General features: G+C 45.0%; 1 pseudogene; it reads right to left on the bottom strand.

Annotated features, from left to right (window-relative positions):
* Window positions 1-20,024, bottom strand: part of LOC104675893 — a 35,435-nt pseudogene extending 15,411 nt beyond the window's left edge.
* Between the last annotated feature and the right edge of the window lie 633 nt (window positions 20,025-20,657).

The raw sequence follows: 20,657 nt of genomic DNA, 5'->3' as shown, positions 1-20,657 counted from the left end.
GAGACGTTCTGGGATCCACCTGTAATTACACCTTCTCGACCTCACCTATCCACCTACTTTTCAGAGCAAAACTATACTGAGTGACACTTACCTCCCAAGCAGAGGAGGTGCTGACTTTTCAAGCAGATCAAGGCAGATTTGGGGTTGGGAAATTAGTATTTCATTCTTCATCTGCCCTGTGGGTGCCGTCACTACCACAGAAAAACTTCTGGCTGGAGTTGGAAAGATCACCCCCACAGGGGTTAACAGCATCTTTATCTTGATGGTGGAGCTTGTTTCCAAAAGAAATTATGCCTCCATTACAGGCCATTTAGACCATTAGTGATGTGTTTACATTTCCACAAGAATGTTTACCTTTCCCTGCAGGGAACCGAGGTCAATCCCTTCCCCAGTTAGTAACTGTGATCAAAGCTCTCTCCTTCAGCTCAGGGAACCAGCCCTTAGGTTTGGGAGTTGAATTTCCACTCATTAATGGGCTCTGCAGGTGCCTTTGTTTTTCATTTCCACTCCCTAAGTGCCCTTGTCAGTCTCAGGCCGGCCTCCCTGGGTGCTAGAGAATTCAAAACAAGTAAAAGAGGAAAACCATGGAGAGCAGGGAACTGAAGGTTACTCTGGAGATCCTTTTGTCAGCTGGATAAGTCACTTGATTTCTCCGTGCCTGTTTTGGGATTATGTTGGTAACTACCTACTAGGTTCATGGGAAGGTTGGGTGAGTTTAAAGGCACAGACACCCTCAGCAAATGCAAGGCAGAGCGCCCCTGCTCATTAAAAGGGAGCTGTTATTTCAATGCTCTTTCTTCCATGATTACAAGAGGGGACCAAAGTCCTGTCTGGATGGTCCCCCCCTACCCCTACCTATCCCAGGAGGGAATCCATAAAAAAAATACAAAGAAGCCTTCTGAAATCTTCAGTACCTGGGAAAATCAATAGTTGGAGGACCCCCTTGATGCTTTTTTAATTTTTATTTTTTTTGAGATGGAGTCTTGCTCTGTCACTCAGGCTGGAGTGCAGTGGCACAATCTCAGCTCACTGCAACCTCTGTCTCCTGGGTTCAAGCAATTCTCCTGTCTCAGCCTCCCGAGTATCTGGGATTACAGGTGTGTGCCACCGTGCCTGTCTGTCTTTTGTATTTTTAGTAGAGACAGGGTTTTGCCATGTTGGCCAGGCTGGTCTTGAACTCCTGACCTCAGGAGATCCGCCCGCCTCGGCCTCCCAAAGTGCTTGGATTACATGTGTGAGCCACTGTGCCCACCCCTCTTGATGCTTTTTAATACCAACTACAGCAAAAATCTAAGGTTTTTTTGTTTGTTTGTTTGTTTTTGAGACTGGGTCTTGCTCTGTCACTCAGGCTGAAGTGAAGTGGTGTGACCATAGCTCACTGAAGCCTCCAACTCCTGATCTCAAGCGATCCTCCTGCTTCAGTCTCCCAAGTAGCTAGGACCACAGGCATGCGCCACTGCACCCGCCTAATTATTATTACTTTTTTTTTTTGGTAGAGATGTGGTTTCACTATATTGGCAAACATGAGGTTTACTCACCATGTTGTCTTGGCAAGCTGACAGCATCTTGTTAGTTACCTCATTTATGAATGGGGGTGATTATATCTACCTCGTATGGCAGTCATGGGGATTGGGTGAGATAACTTACATTTGTGGTTTCCAAACATACCTAGGCTGCCAGGGGAGATGACGAGTTGAAAGGAGATCAGCAGGGAGAAAAGAGCACCTCCCTTCCCTGGCTGCCACCTGCCACTCCACCACGTTACTCCAAATACATCTGGTTTGCATTATTAGTCTTCTTTGTGAGACTTTGTTTGCAGAGAATGTTCTATAGCAGAAAAATAGTTTGAAAACTACTAACCAGAGTGAGGGTCTTTAATGGCCTGGGAAGAGCAAAACTAATGTATTATGATCAATTCATTCATACATTCACCAAATATGGGTTGTACCTAGAGCTGTTCTAAGCACTAAAGATTATAGCCATGCAGCCGGGTGTAGTGGCCCATGCCTACAATCCCATCACTTTAGGAGGCCACGGCATGAGGATCACTTGAGCCCAGGAGTTCGAGGCTACAGTGAGCTATGACCGCACCATTGCACTCCAGCCCTAGTGACAAAGCAAGACCCTGTCTTTAAAAAATAAAATAAATAGATATAGCAGTGAGCACAATTATAGGGAAGACAGATAGTCAGCACACAGTAAATATATAACATGTCACGTGCCACAAAGAAACATAAAGTGAGGTTAAATGAGTGGATGATTGATGGTGTTATTTAGTAGGGTGGTTGGGAAAAAACTTTGCTGATGAAATGGTATTTGAACACACATAAGGGAAAGAGGGTCTGAACCATGCAGACATCTGGTGGAAGAACATTCCCACAAGCACAGGGAACAGAAGGAGCGCAGAGAGGGAGAAGAGAGAATATGCATGGGCAAGATCTCATGAGACCTTGCTAGCACAGATTTCTTTCTGAATGCACTTTTTGTTTCTTTGATGAGGCCAATGAGACAAGGAACTGCTAGAGGATTTGGAGCAGAGGAAGTACATGATCTCTTTTGCATTTTAGATGGATCATTCTGAATGCTGCAAGGAGACTAGGTTCCAAGGAGTCAAGAGTGTAAATAAGAAAGCCATTTAGGAGGTGAGGATAGAGAAGTAGAGGAGGAGGTGGTGAGCAGGGCACAGATTCAGGATGAGCTCAGAAATTAGAGCTGCAGCATTTGTTGAAGGGTTGAATATGATGTAAGAGAGAAGAATCTAGGGTGGCTCTGAAGTTCTGGGCTAGACAACGGGTAGAATGGGGTTGCTGAGATAAGAAGATGGGAGGTGTACACTTGGAGGAATTTTGGTGAGAAAAGAAGAATAATCAAGAATTCCGTTTTGGTACCTTTAAATGTGAGATGCCTCTTTTACTTAGACAAAGACATAACCAGACAGTTGGAAATGCAAGCCTGGGGTTAGGGAAGAGACTGAGGTAGAGCTCAACTCGTAGGCTTGTCTCAATCTATTTTGTGTTGCTATAAAGAAGTATCTGAGGCTTGGTAATTCGTAAAGAAAAGAGGTTTATTTGGCTCACGGTTCTGCTGACTGTACAAGAAGCATGGCACTGGCTGGGCATGGTGGCTCACCCCTATAATCCCAGCACTTTGGGAGGTTGAGGCAGGTGGATCATCTGCAGTCAGGAGTTCAAGACCAGCCTGGTCAACATGGCAAAACCCTGTCTCTACTAAAATATACAGAATTAGCCAGGTGTGGTGGTGCACGCTTGTAGTTTAAGCTGCTTGGGAGGCTGAGGTAGGAGGATCACTTGAACCCAGGAGGCGGAGGTTGTAGTGAGCCAAGAGCACGCCACTGTACTCCAGCCTGGGTGACAGAGTAAGACTGTGTCTCAAAAAATAAAACAAAAAGAAGAAGAAGAAGCATGGCAGCAACATCTGCTTGGCTTCTGGTGAGGCCTTCTGTGCTGTATCAATATATCGCTGAGAAGGTCAAAGGGGAAGACAGGCCAAGCCCAAAGGGGTACTAGCTTTAAAACAACACACTCTTTCAGGAACGAATCCTCTCCCCCAAGAACCAACCCGGTCTCGCAAGAGCAAGAACTCACTCACTATGGCGAGAACAGCACCAAGCCGTTCATGAAGGGTCCATCCCATGAGCCAAACACTTCCCTCTAGGCTTCGCCTCCCAATACCACCAACTGTGGAATTAAATTTCAACATGAGATTTGGTGGGGACACGCAATCCATGTCCAAACCATATCAGGACTTACCATGCATGAAGGCTTCTGAGTACAGGGAGCTTGGGGAAGCCTCTAGAAATGGGAACAAATGGAAAAGAGGTCTGCTAACATCACTTATCAAGGACCCCCTGTTTTTTTTTTTTTTTTTTTTGAGATGGAGTCTCACCCTGACACCCAGCCCGGAGTGCAGTGGCGTGATCTCAGCTCACTCCAACCTCCTCCTCCTGGGTTAAAGTGATTATCATGCCTCAGCTGCCCCAGTAGCTGGGACTATAGGCCCACACCACTACACCCAGCTAAGCTTTGTATTTTTAGTAGAAGCAGAGTTTTCCCATGTTGTCCAGGCTGATCTCGAAACCCTGACCTCAAGTGATCCACCCGCCTCGACCTCCAAAGTGCTGGGATTACAAGTGTGAGTCACTGCATCTGGCCTCAATAACCACTTTAGAAGTATAATCTTTAACTTACTGTATCTGCTACCACAGTGAAAGAATGAAAGTTACCCAAAATAAGTAATTTAAATATTTTACTGTCATTTTATAATACCATGAAAACTCAAAGGGAAATGAGAAAAAAATTATGTTTCCAAGGCACAACAATATATCAAAAAGTAGAGATTAGGAAGAATACGAGTCCAATGGAACATTTCCAATCCACTCTAAAATTAGGATTCAAAACAGAGTTGTAGGTTAAAATATATCAATTTGATTTTGTTAAACAAGTTTAATTGCAAAACAATATTTGTCTGATAGAAAACGTTTCCTTCCAGTTGCATTTAAATAGAAATAGAGAAGCTCAAAGTATTGAATAGAAAGAATATTTGTGATTGGAAAAAAAACAAAGAACTTCATTAAGTGGTAAAGAAGACACATTGAAGAAGCAAAGGATAAATATAACGATTATAAAGTTAATCAGTTAATCAGTAATTCAGCTCCCAGTTTTCAATATCATCTACTTAGCAGCCCTGAAACAGCCTTTCCCAATTTTTAATTAAAATGCCTTTAAAAACACAGAAAAATAATAAAACCCCCAACTCCATGGAAAACCGGGACCAAAAGTCAATCTATTTCTAGATAGAATTGGGAGATTTTCCTCTACGAGGCCAATGGAATGAATAGCTCACTTGGGCTGAAAGTAGATATTCTGCTTCCTCTCCAGTGTTTCGTCTCCAGTTCAAGGTATATATCACCAGAAACTCGAGTAGTAGCCCATCTCTTACAAAAAATGTTCATTTTTAAAGGCTATAAGAATGCAATTTCCCTTCCCCCAAACTCTACCTCTCTTCACCCAAATCAGGGGCTCTTTTTTCAACATTCAGTTGGAGCCTGTCATTCTCAAAAATAATGAACCCAAGTAGGTGGGCTGGACTGGTAGGAGTCTGGGCATAGGATACACCTTGAAAGGTGAAACCCTAAGGAAGAGTTATTATTTTATTCATTTACTTATGAGTAGTAAAGATGAGCTTTCGTAGTGCTCTATTTTGGGACCTGTGGGTAAGGTTTCACTTCCTACACTTGTTAGAACCTCAGGCTTTGGGAATGAAGGCATCATCTTTTGTAGCAGAACCTCCCTAGCATAAACTCAACACATATTGAGAATCAGGTTTTTTTTTCTTTTTTTCTTCAGATGAAGTTTCACTCTTGTCTCCCAGGCTGGAGTGCAGTGCAGTGGCGCAATCTCAGCTCACTGCAACCTCCGCCTCCCAGGTTCAAGAGATTCTCTTGCCTCAGCCTCCTGAGTAGCTGGGATTATAGGTGCATGCCACCACACCCAGCAATTTTTTGTATTTTCAGTAGAGGAAGAGTTTTATCATGTGGGCCAGTGGGCCAGGCTTGTCTCAAACTCCTGATCTTAGTTGATCCACCCACCTCTGCCTCCCAAAGTGCTGGGATTACTGGAGTGAGCCACCATGCCCGGTGGATAATCAGTCTTTTTTTGTTGTTTTTTGAGGTGGAGTCTTGCTCTGTCGCCCAGGCTAGAGTGCAGTGGTGCGATCTCGGCTCACTGCAAGCTCCGCCTCCCGGATTCACGCCATTCTCCTGCCTCAGCCTCCCAAGTAGCTGGGACTATGGGCACCCACCACCACGTCTGGCCTGGCTAATTTTTTGTATTTTTAGTAGAGACGGGGTTTCACTGTGTTATGGAGGATGGTTTCGATCTCCTGACCTCGTGATCCGCCCACCTCGGCCTCCCAAGACGTGAGCCACCACGTCTGGCCTCGAGAATCAGTCTTAAAAGCTGCATTCACTGAAGCTCTGAGAAGGGTGTTTGACCCAGTGCATAAGTAAACACCACAGGCAACACACATATTCAACCATTTGGTAAGTATCATGACTAAACATATCTCTCTGCTGTCAAGGACAAGGAAAGAGACCCCACCACCGTGACCACCATGTGCAAAATGCATAAATAACAGGTCAGGTATGGTGGCTTATGACTGTAATACCTGTCCTTTGGGAGGCTGAGGCAGGAGGATCGCTTGAGGCCAGGAGTTCAAGATCAGCCTGGGAAACACAGAGACCCTGTCTCTACAAAAAAGTTTAAAAATCATGGCATGGTGGTGCCCGTCTGTAGTTCTAGCTACTCAGGAGGCTGAGGTGGGAAGTTGAACCCAGGAGTTTCAGACTGCAGTGAGCTATGATTGCACCACTTGCACCCCATCCTGGGCAATGGAGTATGAATATGTCTCTAAAATAAATAAATAATGAGTAAAATAATAATAGAAACCTGATGAAACAAAAATGCATAAGTGGGCAAAGGATTTTACTACCTAGACTAAAAGGAGGAGCAATAAAAGAGGAAATTTTATTTTATGTTTTGGGACAGAGTCTCACTCTGTTGCCCAGGCTGGAGTGCAGTGACGCAATTTCAGCTCACTGCAACCTCTACGTCCCAGGATCAACCATCTTCCAATCTTAGCCTCCCGAAAAGCAGAGACTCCAAGCATGGACCACCTCGCCCAGCTAATTTTTGTATTTTTTGTAGAGACAGGGTCTCGCCATGTTGCCCAGTCTGGTCTTGATCTCCCGGGCTCAAGAGATCCACCCTCTGCAGCCTCCCACAGTGTTGGCATTACAGGCATGAGTCACCACATCTGGCCTAGAAAACTTAGGTTTCTAATTTTTTTTTTTTTTTTTTTTAGAGGGAGTCTCGCTCTCCCCCAAGCTGGAGTGCAGTGGTGCAATCTCGGCTCACTGCAAGCTCCGCCTCCCAAGTTCATGCCATTCTCCTGCCTCAGCCTCCTGAGTAGCTGGGACTACAGGCGCCCGCCATCATGCCCGGTTAATTTTTTGTGTTTTTAGTAGAGACGGGGTTTCACCATATTACACAGGATGGTCTTGCTCTGCTGACCTTGCGATCAGCCCGTCTCGGCCTCCTAAAGTGCTGGGATTATAGGTGTGAGCCACTGCACCTGGCCTGAAAACTTATTCTTGATAGGCAACATCTAACCTCTATGATCCAGGAATGCAAAGCCAAAAGAGAAGAGGCTGAGTTGAAAACACAGCAAAGTAAGAAGGAAACTAAACAAGGTAAGAAAAACTTACAGAGAAATTTAAAACATCATTGGGTAAAGAGAGTGACCTCTTCATTAACTATTATATTGCCAAGGCCTAACACATCATCTGCAGGGTACCAACCTGTATTCCAAAAATTGCCTAGGCAAAGCACAGAAAGGTCATTAGTTCATATCCTAAATATTAGAATATGCTGGGCTCTGTGTAAAAATAGTCCTCTATTAGTAGGTTAATATACCTTGATTTTTCTGATAATCTCTTCATCTACTTACAAGCTATTAGGTTATGATTTACCTCATTCATAACCAACAATTCACATTGCTGATACATTGGATGTAGTTGGGGAAAATAGGAACAGCTACAAAACAGAATAAAGTTCATTAGATCAGGGGTCCTCAAACCCCGGGCCAAAGGCTGGTACCAGTCTGTGGCCTGTTAGGAACTGGGCTGCAGAGTAGGAGGTGAGCAGCAGGCCAGTGAACGTGACTGCCTGAGCTCCACCTCCTGTCAGATTAACCATAGCATTAGATTACCATAGGAGCATTGATACGGGAGGAGGGTAGGGAAGTGCTGGGTAGAGAGGAGTGGAGTCCCTGGCAAGGGCTCCACTCTCGGGCCTGTGCCCACAGAGCTACGTGAGGACAGGCATTCCTGTTCTAGTGCTCAAATGTTGCATTTTCCAAAAACTGCTCTGGCCCACCACACCCCCCATCCTATGCCTATAAAAACCCTTGAGACCCCAGCAGGCACACACACAAGCAGCTGGACACCAAGAAGAACACACTGGCAGAAAAACACACCCACAGATGCTGGCAGGCCATTGATGATGGAACAACATGGACACTAAGAGGAATTCAGCAAAGGGCAGTCAGAGGAGAGCCTGGCTGCTGAGCAGCCCGACTTCAGGAGAAGAGCACCTTCCCACTCCATCCCCCTTCTGGCTCCCCATCCATCTGCTAAGAGCTACTTCCCACCACTCAATAAAGCCTTGCACCCATCCTCCAAGCTCACCTGTGATCCAATTTTTCAGTACATTAGGGCAAGAACCCAAGATAGAGAAAGCCCTCTGTCTTTGCCGTAAGGCAGAGGGTGTAATTGAGCTAATTAACACAAGCTGCCTGAGCATGGCTAAGCTGAAAGAGCACGTGGTCACAGATGCGCACTGGGGCTTCAGGAGCTGTAAAAACTAACCCCTAGACTTGTCTGTCTACGTGCTCCCGCTAGGGGTTTGAGCAGCAGGGCACTGAAGAAGTGAGCCACACCCCCATTGCATGCCCTGTGAGGGAGATAAGGAAAAACTTTTCCCATTTCAACATTAACCCTATTGTAAACTGTGCACATGAGGGATCTAGGTTGTGCACTCATTATGAGAATCTAACTAATGCCTGATGATCTGAGGTGGAACAGTTTCATCCCACTACATCCCCCCCACCCCCAGCCCCCTCTGTGGAAAAATTGCCTTCCGTGAAACCAGCCCCTGGTGCTAAATAGGTTGGGGACCACCGCATAAGATCCTATAGAGATAATTCTGTCACTGGCCCTTATTAGGGTTATGCCGTGAAGAGCTAATAAGTTAATGACATTTCTCCAAAATTAGAGAATCATAGAAAGCCGGTTAAAACCATTAGGGTCAGTACCTCTTTTGGTTTGGACATGTACTTACATGCCTTCCTCTTGTTCAAGACAACTCCCTGCACTATCAGTACCCCTCCATCACATCTGTTAAAGGATATAATAATTGAGCAATACTTCATCCTGTTCAAAGTGTTCTCACATCCATCATGTCATCAGAGCCTCACAGCAGTCCTGAAAGGAAATAGATCAGGTGTCTGCCTGTGTCCATGCTGGAGAAGTCAGTGCAGAAAGAAAAAGATGACTGTGGCTTTCTAAGGCAGCAGGGGAAAGGATGGTAGATTCGTACCTCTCATCATAAACCTTTGCCCCCTTTGAGCCACTGTGAAACTTCAGGACACAGTGCCCAAATCTAACACCTGAGTCATGGAAACCTTAGTCTACAAACACAACCAGGACTTCCTTACAAGGGACTGGCTGAGAAACTGCTCAAATGATGGTTTGCAAAGATCCTTAAAAACAGATCAACAAGGCCGGGCGCAGCGGCTCACGCCTGTAATCCCAGCACTTTGGGAGGCTGAGGTGGGCAGATCACATGAGTTCAGGAATTCAAGACCAGCCTGGCCAATATGGTGAAACCGCGTCTCTACTAAAAATACAAAAAAATTAGCCAGGTGTAGTGGTACACACCTGTAAGCCAAGCTACTCAGGAGGCTGAGGCAGGAGAATCGCTTGAACCTGGGAGATGGAGGTTGCAGTGAGCCAAGATTGCGCCACTGCAATCCAGCCTGGGCAACAAGATTGAGACTCCCTCTCAAACAAAAAAACAAAAACAAATCAACAAAAACACAGTCGATCTCAGGTACTTTGGGGAAGGCAGGTATAGGAGGGGTATGGAAGGGTGGTTCTAGATTGTTGATGTGTTCCATTTCTTGAGCTGAATGTTGGCACGTGGATGTGCTCAAATTGTGAGAGTTAGTTGATCTGTGTCCTTATAATTTGTGCATGTTTCTGTGTCAAGGTTGTGCTTCTGTAAAAGTAGAGATTTTTAAAGGCACAGATACCTTACTAATTTCATACTCGCCTTTGCCTCTGTTTTCGTTTCTTGGTTTTTGCATTCTTCTTCTCTCCCCTCCCAGGGTGAATCACCCTACTCGTTAAAATTGTACTACAGCAGGCCGGGCGCGGTGGCTCAAGCCTTAATCCCAGCACTTTGGGAGGCCGAGACGGGCGGATCACGAGGTCAGGAGATTGAGACCATCCTGGCTAACACGGTGAAACCCCGTCTCTACTAAAAATACAAAAAACTAGCCAGGCGAGGTGGCGGGCACCTGTAGTCCCAGCTACTTGGGAGGCTGAGGCAGGAGAATGGCATAAACCCGGGAGGCGGAGCTTGCAGTGAGCTGAGATCCAGCCACTGCACTCCAGCCTGGGCGACAGAGCAAGACTCCGTATCAAAAAAAAAAAAAAAAAAAAAAAAAAAAAATTGTACTACAGCAAATGTTAGTAAATTATGTGTCTTGTGGTGGTGATGAAGTCAAATCAAACACATTTGTCACTGAATAGATGGCCTCCAGCTGTTTATCTGGGAAATATAATGGAATACTAATGGTATAAACACTAGAAGTTGCCAGTTTTATTTTTACTATAGGTGCGGGCTAAAATATGAGAGAGTGAATTTCACTGAGTTTAAAATACAAACAGAATTTTTGAAATACATGATAGTTCTTCCAAAGAATTTAACACGGGTGATCTCAAAATCAATTCCTCTTACTCCATCCATAAAGAATACAGAGGATGCTCTTATTTACATAGTACAACTGGGACTTTATTTTAAGCCCAAGCTCACTATGTTCACTACTTATATATGTACTTATCCCTGCATTTCACATTGCATTTGCTCAATTTGTACTTTCCAAAAATACTTGTTATATTGCTTACCTTTGAGCCACACCCACTGCCAAATAGAAGTTTTTTTTTTGGATTTCCACAAAAATGAGCTGGGCACAGTGGCTCATGCCTGTAATCCCAGTGCTTTTGGAGGCTGATGCAGAAGGATCACTTGAGGTCAGGAGTTTGAGACCAGCCTGGGCAACATAGTGAGAGCCCATCTCTACCAAAAAAGGTTTGTTTTAATTAGCTGAGCCACCTCACACCTAAAGTCCCAGTTATTCAGAAGGCTGAAGTAGGAGGATCACTTGAGCCCAGGAGTTCAAGGTTACTGTGAGCTATGATTGAGCCACTGCACTCCAGCCTAGTTGACGGAATAAGACCCTGTCTCAAAAAATATGCCTACATTGGACAAAAGTGACAATGAGCTTTGAAAATATTTAAAAGACTCAAAAAGTGGATTTATAATTTAGAAGATAATGATATTGCAAGTAGAAGTAAAGTGTTTGTGTCAAATTTAACAAATTTTAAACATGTCTGATGGCATTCTATAATACTTCTGGAACATCCTGCATGGTTTCCAAATTGAACCACAAACTTGGGTCCAACTCTGAGGATGCCTGTCATCCTAGAGAGGTGAAATACAGCAAGCACAGACCCAATAAAGACACCAAGACATTAGTGCAGTTCATTGTTATCAAGCATCTTTTGACTTTTGGTTTATCTAGTTGCAAAGGTGCGAGGTCTAGGTCCCACGATCCCTTCTTTGGACAAAGCCACTAACACAGACAGCAGTTAAACAACACATCCAAGCTCCCAAGACTGAAACCTAGGCTCCCAGGACTGTTTTGTGACTGTCCATGAAGATAGTTAGAAATCACAAGGTTGGCCGGGTGCCATGGTTCACGCCTGTAATCCCAGCACTTTGGGAGGCTGAAGCGGGTGGATCACCTGAGGTCAGGAGTTCAAGACCAGCCTGGCCAACATGGCAAAACCCCATCTCTACTAAAAATACAAAAATTAGCTGTATGTGGTGCCGCACACCTGTAATCCCAGCTATGTGGGAGGCTGAGGCACGAGAATCACTTGAACTTGGGAGGTGAAGGTTGCAATGAGCTGACATTATGCCACTGCACTCCAGCTTGGGAGACAGAGGGAGACTCTGTCTCAAAAAAAAAAAAAAAAAAAAAAGAAGCGGGGCATGGTGGCTCACACCTGTAATCCCAGCACTTTGGGAGTCCAAAGGGGGCAGATCACAAGGTCAGGAGTTGGAGACCAGCCTGGCCAATATGGCAAAACCCTGTCTCTACTAAAAATACAAAAACCAGCTTGGTGTGGTATCGCATGCCTGTAATCCCAGCTACTTGGGAAGTTGAGGCACGAGATTTGCTTGAACCTGGGAGGCAAAGGTTGCAGTGAGCCGAGATCATGCCACTGCACTCCAGCCTGGGATGCAGAGTGAGATTCTGTCTCAAAAAACAAAAAACAAAATAAGAAAAGAAAAGAAATCACACAGGTCAAGCATTCATGAATCACAGTGGTAGTATAACAGGAGGCAAAATATGCTTGTATTGGGGATGCTGTCATAGATATGCACTGAATGTTGGAGGTGCAACTGACCAAGACCCAGGACCAAACCCATCAGTGATGGTAGCAGTTGTCAGAAGGGGATGCAATGGTGCAAGCAATAGGCAGTCTACGTTGGGGGACAGTCAGTATTTGCAAAGCATGACACTAGGCTGTTATTATCAGAGGTCTTGCAGAAAGGCAGAGCCCTAGATCAAGAAAGTCCATCGTGATACAGGCAATAGGATCTAACTTCCAGTAGAGCTACAAGTGTTCTGGACAAGGCTGAGTACTGGGCTCAGGAGACCTTGCAGGGTTTCAAGACCATCCACAGTCAGAAATCAAGCAGATTCCATTACAAGCATGTATTAATGTGTTCACTTTTTCTTTTTTTGAGACAGAGTTTTGATCTTGTCACCCAGGCTGGAGTGCAATGGCACAATCTCGGCTCCCCTGACCCCTGCAACCTCCGACCCCCAGGTTCAAGCAATTCTCCTGCCTCAGCCTCCCGAGTAGCTGGGATTACAGGCTAATTTTTGTATTTTTTTTTAATAGAGATGGGGTTTCACTATGTTGTTCAGGCTGGTCTCCAACTCCTGACCTCAGGTGATCCACCTGCCTTGGCCTCCCAAAGTGCTAGGATTACAGGTGTGAGCCACCACGCCCGGCAAGGTGTTCACTTTTCTAACCTCTCCCTTATATATGTGTGTGTATATATATGCGCATGCGTGTGTGTATGTGTGTATATATATACGTATCTCTATATTTGTAAGTATATATATTATACTGTGACAGAGACCCTGTCTTAAATATATATATGTGTGTGTGTGTGTGTACATCACCATGCTCAGTATGGTGCTCGTATATGTATACATATCTATAAATATATATAAATACGTATACGTATAAATATATATATGTATACGTATAAATATATAGATACGTATATACATATAAATACATACATACACGTATATACATATCTATAAATATATACATATACTGAGCATGGTGATGTACACACACACACATATATATATTTAAGACAGGGTCTGTGTCACAGTGGCGCAATCACAGCTCAGCTCACTGTAGCCTTGACCTCCCAGGCTCAGATGATCCTCCCACCTCAACCTCCCAAGTAGCTGGGACTACAGCTATGCGCCACCACACCTGGCTAATTTTTGTATTTTTTTGTAGAGACAGCGTTTCGCCACATTCCCCAGGCTGGTCTTGAACTCCTGAGCTCAAAAGATACTCCCGCCTCAGCCTCCCAAAGTGCTGGGATCACAGGCGTGAGCCACCGTGCCCAGTCGTCTCTCCCATATAGTTTTGCATTTAACCCATCACCTCCCCATGCTGAGAAAGGCTCGTCCAAACAAGTCAACACCAGGAAGGGAAAGAGAGAGCAAACAAGTCATCAGTTCTTTACCCCGCCACCTCTCCAGGATGACTGCTTGCCTCTTTCTCTCTGTTTAACATGAGCCTGTTCACTGAGGCACAATTTTCAGAAAAATTCAATCTCCTTGAATTAGAACCAGAGAAACACATTGTTCTTCAATATTTTCTGCTCCATCAGATCAACCTTACCTTTCCCCTTCAACCCTCTTTTCATTAAAAATTATTTTAAAATACAAAGGGGAAAAGGCAGCCCAGCGTGCATGCTAATTACACTGTGTTCATTTCTCCTGAAGCACAGCCTGCTAACAGAATCGTGTTACACATTTGTTTCACACCCTGTTCTATTCTGTAATACACAGTTGTTAGACTCTCGCTTGGCAGACATAGCAGAACCAACAGGATTATACACGTCACATCTGGAAATATTCCACAATCTTTATATACCAAAATCTGTGTTGGGTTTCTTCCCTCCTATGCCAACCAGGTAAAACAAGAAAGAGAGAAGGATACATTTGCTCACCCAGAGAAGCCCCATCAGAGAAACTGCCAGGATAATGGAAATCAGATGTTCTCAGGGCTGGTGACTTATTCTGGATGTGAAACCCACATGTGGCAAGTAAGCAAAGAGAACACTTGGAAAGGCTTAGGTGATAGGCTTTTAACGCTGTCAAGGGAAACATTGAAATCCTCCAATTTGTGAATACTATGCCAGCCCATTTTTTCTCCAAAAACTGGAGCGCAACTCCAGACCTAAATGAGGCAGAGTCATAGAGAGACTAACTAACCAACCAATACTCAAATTTGAGGAAGTCAGCTGGGCTTACTGGTGTCGTCGTTCTCACCACAGGTCTCACATAGGGCAGGTTTCTGATTCCCGCCTCTGCACAGATTTCTGCAACGCAAGGAGTTACAGGGCCACTCGAGGATAATGAAACCCACAAAAGTGAAATTGTCACAAGAAGAACTTAGCATCGTGGTGCTCAGCCTTTGACGTGCATCAGAATGGCTCTTTGAATGTCTGGGTGCAAACCTACCTAGTTGGAATCTCTGAGGATGGGATCCGGTGTGCCTAATTGTGAATGATGGCAGGCGTGAGTTGGCTGTGCCCCCTCCCCTTTTCAGAACAATGGTTTCTCAAAAAAACATTGATATGCAGTTTCATTTATTTTTACATCTCACTCTACCATCTGTGATGAGTGATTTCTTTTTTGGACAGGACTTCATCACAGAAATATTCCATGGAAGGCCATCTCACTGTAGATTAAAATGGAGTGAAAAATGCAAGGGTCATATCTCCATGCCGAATCCATTAGCTCTTATTCCCAGCCCTTTCTCACCTCATCTCAACTCCAGTTGACTCACAGCCAGTATAGAAAACGCAATAGCTTTACGAAATCTAGTGTCCTCTTCTCAGGATTCAAATGCATAGAATTTTCCCTACCAAAAAGGAGCCAAGATTATACAATCCTTATGTGCATGTGGACCCAAGCCAGATGCAAATCATGACCTGGCCCTGTTTGGAGAGCTGGCTGTGGTGTAGGGAAAATAGCCCAAACCCGAGAGTTCAGAGACCCAAAGCCATTTCTGTTTTCACCACTTAATAGCTTTGGGGCACTGGGCAAAGCGATGTCCTCTGAAAGCCTCAGCATCTTCAACTTGACACAGGGTTGTAATAAAATTATATAGCTTTCCATATAAAGACAAGTTCTTGCTATGTTGCCCAGGCTGGTCTCAAACTCCTGGCCTTAAGTTGACTCATCTTCCCTCCCTATCTTCACCTTCTAATCTGCTCCATCCTCAGACTAGGAGCCTCACCAGGAGCACTGGAAGAACTTGTGGATGAGAGAGAGCTTCACCCTTGGTTGGGGCTGCTTTGCTCTTAACTATTCCTTGACCCAGTTTTGTGACATTACTTCTGCTCTCTATGGCGAGCCTTGCTGGCTCTGACTGTGGCTATTTGATCCCCCTCCTGATAATCTCAGATCTGAACTGGTGCGGGAAGGAGAACTAACTCCCTCCAGGCCTCACTCTGACATTCAGCCTCAGTTTCCCATCACCTAGTTGCCTCTGCCCCCATTTCTCAGGAGCATATTCTGATACCTAGACTTGCACCTTCTGCACCCAAACCAGGATCTACCTGGAGTCTCACCTTTTCATTTGTTTTCTGTTTTAGTCCAGCTCCTAGTCACCCATATAGCATTCGAATTCTCATCTTGGACTGAAGCCCTAACCTTCAATCCCAACCCAGTCAGTGAGTGACTCAGCCTGCTGCCTATGGAAAAGCCTTATTTATTTATTTATTTATTTATTATTTTTCGTTTTGTTTTTTCAGAGGCACAGCCCTGCTCTGTCACTCAGGCTAGAGTGCAGTACAGCACTCAGGCTAGGTATGATCATAGCTCACTGCAGAGTCCACCTCCTGGGCTCAAGCGAGCCTCCCACCTCAGCCTCCTGAGTAACTGAGAACACAGGCATGCCCAACTAATGTTTTTTATTTTTTGAAGAGACAGGATCTTGCCATGTTGCCCAGACTGGTCTCAAATTCTTGGCCTCAAGTGATCCTCCTGCCTTGGCCTCTCAAAGTGAGAGGCCTTCTTAATGCCAAGAGTCTGCAGGATTGTCCGGCTAGATACACCCCACCCCCTTCCCAGGTGCTCTATTTCTGTGCACTGCCCACCTGCCAATCTTGTCCAAGAGGCAACTAGAGATGGCCTCACTTTTCTTCTATCTGCTGCTACCGTACCTACAGCTAAGCTGTTGGCCCCAGACTCTGGCTCACCCCAGGAGGTGGGCTTGGTACCAAGACCCAACCCCTTCCAGCCTGGCTCACCCTTCCCGTCCCTGGTCAACGAAGTCACACCCCTTACTCTGAGCCTTGCCCTCACAACCTGTTGCCTCCACCCTAATTTTAAAAAATGCACACCCCAAGTTGACTTAGAGTACCACCCCATCTGCGGCCACCCATATGCCTGGGGCATTGAACTCTGCCAACCACTCCCTCTTTGGACAGTTTATTATACCCTTGGTGACTGTATTCTTTGCTTGTGTTGCTGTAACAAGTTACCACAAACTTAGCGGTTTAAAGGATGCAATTGTGTTATCTTTATTTATAAAGAAAGGGTGATAATGTGAGCCATGGGCAATGGCTGTAAATACAGATGAAGCTTTGCTTGCTCACTGGCCCAGTTCCTAACAGGCTACATACTGGTACCTTCCTTCCTTTCCTTCCTTTCATCCATCCTTCATTTCTTTTTTCTTTTTCTTTTTTTTTTTTTGGAGACGGAGTCTTGCTCTGTCACCCACGCTGGAGTGTAGTGGTGCTATCTTGGCTCACTGCAACCTCCGCCTCCCAGTTCAAGCAATTCTCCTGCCTCAGCCTCCTGAGTAGCTGGGACTACAGGTGCACACTGCCACACCTGGCTATTTTTTTTGTATTTTAGTAGAAACGTGGTTTCACCATGTTGCCCAGGCTGGTCTCGAACTTCTGAGCTCAGGCAATCCACCCACCTCGGCCTCCCAAAGTGCTAGGATTACAGGCATGAGCCACTGCACCCAGCCTCCATCCTTCATTTCTTTCATCCATCCTTCATTCCTTCCATCCTTTCCTCCTTCCTTCTCTCCTTCCTTCTCTCCTTCCTTCTTTCCTTAGGTGAGGCAACATTTTTCTCATGCATGATTTTCTTTAACTTGCATAACAAATAGTTCCTATTCCTGGCTGTACATATCTGAAGGTATTCCTCCAGATCCAATAGCTGAAAAAGCAAGGTTTATCCATACTATGAATTTATCCATGAATACAAGAATTGGTCAAGGACCTCCTTTATGGTAGCAAGTAAAAGATGAAACCAGTGCTCTAGATAAGAATAAATGACCCCATGTTGACCTGTTCATGGCTTTCATAGTGATAACATAAATAGGCAAGTATTTCCTCCTGCTGTGCGGCCAGTTCCTAACAGTCCAAGGACTGGTGCCAGTTACCGTCTGTGGCCCCTGAGGAGGTGGACATCTTTGGGGGCCACTAATCTGCCTGCCACAGAGATGGGGACACTTCTGTCTCCTAGTTCTCTCTTCTTTGCTTTCTGACCACTCTACCTCATTTCCCTTCATTGGCGTTTTATTCTTCTGTGATTTTTTTTTCTTTAAGGCAGGATCTTGCCCTGTTGCCTAGGCTGGAATGCCGTGGTGCAATTTTGGCTCACTGCAACCTTCACCTCTTGGGCTCAAGCAATTCTCCCACCTCAGCCTCCCAGGGATCTGGGACTACAGGTGTATCCCACCATGTCTTGCTAATTTTTGTACTTTTTTGGTAGAGACAGGGTCTCGCCATGTTGCCCAGGCTGGTCTCAAACTCCTGGGCTCAAGCAATCTGCCTGCCTTGGCCTCTCAAAGTGCTGGGATTACAAGTGTGAGCCACTGCACCCGGCCCCGGTGAGCTCTTACATGTTGCCCCCCCCACAATTTCACCGTGGTCCTGTTTCTGCTCTAAATCTCCCTGTGCACTCCTACCAATATGGCTTAGGTCATACACTGATGAATTCCTGAGTAGATATCTCCAGCCTAATCCTTTCTCCAAAGTTTCAGACCTATATGTCCAGTGGTCAGATCTCCCTGCCTGTGTAGACGGCAAGACCAGTGTTCCCAGGGGGTGGTACGCCCCAAAACAAAATAAAAAAATAGCTAATGTCAGAGCCTCAACAAGGGGACCTTTGGACATGGTTTTGTCCCTCCTGGGTGCAATGAGCAAAAAGAGACAAGTTTATCCTTGCAGGAGAAATCAACATGGACAAGCAGAAGAAATAACATGTATTAATTTTTTACTAATCTTCCTTTTCTGATATGTAAATAGTCCCATTTTCCCACATCTTACTTTCTTAGTACCTTCTCCATGAAAGAAAACAAAAATACTTAAACATAATACGAGGAAGAAAATTACAGAGGATAAGAATGTAAATGGCTATCCCTTACTGGGAACTTATCAGGAATTTTGTAGAGCACAGTAAGTGAAATAGTAAATATCCCATTTAATCCCCATGAAGAGCCAGTGAAGTATTTTAAAAATCAAATGAACAAAGTATGGCCTTGGAGGTTAAGTAACTCACCACATTCATACCACTGTAAAGGAGGCTGAGCCCAGCCTTGAACCAAGATCTGCCTGACAATGATGTCCATGCATCTTGAGATAAGACAGAAGGCATATGTTGAAGAATAAAGAGCATGTAAAAGCAAACAGGCAATAGCTTCTCTTCTTCCATAAGGCAACACTCATACTGTAGCAGGACGAGCCACAGACAAAACTCCTCAGACACCGGATTAAAGAAGGAAGAGGTTTTTTATTCGGCTGGGAGCGTCAGCAGACTTGTGTCTTAAGAGCCGAGCTCCCCGAGAAATACCTGGCCTTTATTAAGGCTTACAACTTTAAGGGGTCCACGTGAAAGGGTCGTGATAAATCGAGCAAGCGTGGGAAACATGACTGGGGGATACATGCATCAGCTAACAAAAAGTTTTACAATGCTTTTTTCTTTCTTTTTTTTATGGTTTTGTTAAATTTATTAATAGAAATCAGATTTATACTAAATACTACAAGTTCAAAATTAATTTTGTTTTTTGCTAAAGTCCATGATTTGCTCTTTGAAGACTTTTTATGGTTTTGCTGAATTCTTCTTATCTAAATTCAATTTAATTACTTCAACAGCATTTCGTTGGTATTCTCATGGTGCGCCTGAGACTTGTTATAGGGTGAAATGTAAGTTTAATCAAGATATTCCATCTTTGGGCACATCTAGAAAACACTGCATGTATTCCCTCTATTGTTCCAAAGCATCACCACTAGTGGCACAGTGGAGGTCATGCATCTTTTGACAATCTGTTTTGTGAGTATCTTTTTCGTGCTTCTCTTTTTCCAGGCGCTTTTTGTTTTTCTCTGTCACCAGTTTTTCTCCAGGAATCTCTGGAACCCCCATAGCTGCTGCAAACTGTGCTGCACCTTGGTCAGTGAGAAAGCAATGAAGTGTCTTTTCCATGACAAGCCGAGCGAGTTTAATGGGATTTGCTATACACTGGACTGCGGACACTGCTCCTACTGACAGGTCTTTTCCATCCATGATACTAGCATCCATTTCAACCTCACCATTTGTGTTCAAGACAGACCCACAACCTGCGTTGAACTTGGGATCGTCTTCCAGGGCGACCACAGCTCCCTCCACGGCACCCAGGGCGCTCCCGCCCTCCCGGAGGATGCTGTAGCCCACGGTGGCGGCTCTGACGATGCCCTGGTGCATTCGCGCTTTCCGATCCTTGGAGATGGGACCAGCTCCGCCCCGTGGACCACTACTATGGGATTCATGTCGGCGGATTCCAGGGCACCGCGGGAGGCAGAGGCGAGGCCTCAGGCTGGGTAGAGCCGCCCCCGCAGTCGCCCAACACCGCCGCTCCCGGACGCCGGCTTGAAACCGCTCTACAATGCTTTTTTCATACAGTGTCTAGAATTTACGGATAACACAAGTAGTTTAGGCCAGGGGTTGATGTTATTGTTATTACTTTGTTTAACTCCTAGGGCCCAGTGGTGGTGCCAAGGTTGTCTGGCTATTTATCTTTTGTTTCTTTCTCTCTTTCCTCCTGTCTTGTGAACTAGGCAAGGTGGGGGGAGGAGGGCAGCAGGAGTAGTAGTGGTCTCCTTCCTTAATACTTTCTGGTGTCTTTTAATTTTTTTTTTTTTTTTTTTTTTTTTTTTTTTTTTTTGAGATGAAGTCTCTCTCTGTTACCCAGGCTGGAGTGCAGTGGCTTGAACTTTGCTCGATCTTGGCTCACTGCAACCTCCACCTCCTGGGTTCAAACAATTCTCTTGCCTCAGCCTCCCCAATAACTAGGATTATAGGCTCGCACTACCATGCCCAGATAATTTTTTTTTCTGGACACAGTCTTGCTCTTATCATCCAGGCTGGAGTGCAGTGATGCAATCTCGGCTCACTGCAACCTC

The sequence above is a fragment of the Rhinopithecus roxellana genome, chromosome 6 (assembly GCF_007565055.1).
Source record: "Rhinopithecus roxellana isolate Shanxi Qingling chromosome 6, ASM756505v1, whole genome shotgun sequence".
NCBI classification, from domain to species: domain Eukaryota; kingdom Metazoa; phylum Chordata; class Mammalia; order Primates; family Cercopithecidae; genus Rhinopithecus; species Rhinopithecus roxellana.
This window is presented reverse-complemented; position numbering and strand designations above follow the sequence as displayed.